Genomic DNA, 1,358 nt, shown 5'->3' with positions numbered 1-1,358 from the left:
AGTCTTTTCGTTTACTAGTAAACGAAAAAAGGCACAGTTCGCCACTCGCTGAACGTAACATCACTGTCAAAAAATATTGTTCGACACATGTGAGACAGGAATTTCCACGAGTGTGATTGGCAGCCCGAGGCGAAGCCGAGGGCTGCCAACTTCACACTCGTGAAAATTCTGTCTCACTCGTATCGAAATATACTATTTTATTACGCTGTGCGAAAAAGTAACTTTTTAGGCACGCTTCGATTTTTATTCTCACATGAAAATTCTGTGAGTGAAAAATTTAGAAAAATTTGTAGGGGAGGATGGGGCAAAACGGCCTCCCTTGAATCGTCAATATTTTCCGATTCAATAATCCGATNGCGTGCCTAAAAGTCCAATTTCCGCCACATTGTGATGAAAAATATTGTTCGTAACTCGTGAAAAAATGTTTTTTAGCTCGTGGGATTATATCACTCGCCTTCAGCTCGTGATATAAACCTCCCACACGCCAAAAAATACTTTTTTGCACTCGTTACGAAATATACTATTTTGACACTGCTGCTACGTTCACCTCGTGTCGAAAAGTGTCTTTTCGTTTACTCGTAAACGAAGAGTCTTTTCGTTTACTAGTAAACGAAAAAAGGCACAGTTCGCCACTCGCTGAACGTAACATCACTGTCAAAAAATATTGTTCGACACATGTGAGACAGGAATTTCCACGAGTGTGATTGGCAGCCCGAGGCGAAGCCGAGGGCTGCCAACTTCACACTCGTGAAAATTCTGTCTCACTCGTATCGAAATATACTATTTTATTACGCTGTGCGAAAAAGTAACTTTTTAGGCACGCTTCGATTTTTATTCTCACATGAAAATTCTGTGAGTGAAAAATTTAGAAAAATTTGTAGGGGAGGATGGGGCAAAACGGCCTCCCTTGAATCGTCAATATTTTCCGATTCAATAATCCGATTGGGATGAGTTAGAGCTCGTTTTGAAGAATGAAAAATTATCTTCAAAATAAAGTTGAAACTGGGAATTTTCACAATGTCATTCACAAATTATTGACAATTGGAGGGGGGCCGTTTTGCCCCACCCTCCCCTATTCCTATTTTCAACTAAATCGATCGCGTTGATAATTTTTTTTGGTTCATACTGGCATCAATCAATTATTGAAATTTTTTGAAATCTCGAGTCGCAGAAAATCCGTTGAAATCGAATTCCAGGATTATCGGTCAACTCCGGGGTTTTTTCTGATGTTGGAAAATGTGAAATAAAATATGCAGATAAAGTGAAAATATATCTGATAAACATCTTTTTCTTTTCATCCAACTTTGAATACGAAAATATGTCTCGTGTACAAGTAATGTATCAGCGAATGATGCCGG

Source organism: Diachasma alloeum, unplaced genomic scaffold, assembly GCF_001412515.2.
Source record: "Diachasma alloeum isolate Michigan unplaced genomic scaffold, Dall2.0 Dall_scaffold_00359, whole genome shotgun sequence".
Lineage (NCBI taxonomy): Eukaryota > Metazoa > Arthropoda > Insecta > Hymenoptera > Braconidae > Diachasma > Diachasma alloeum.
Note: the sequence above shows the minus strand (reverse complement) of the source record.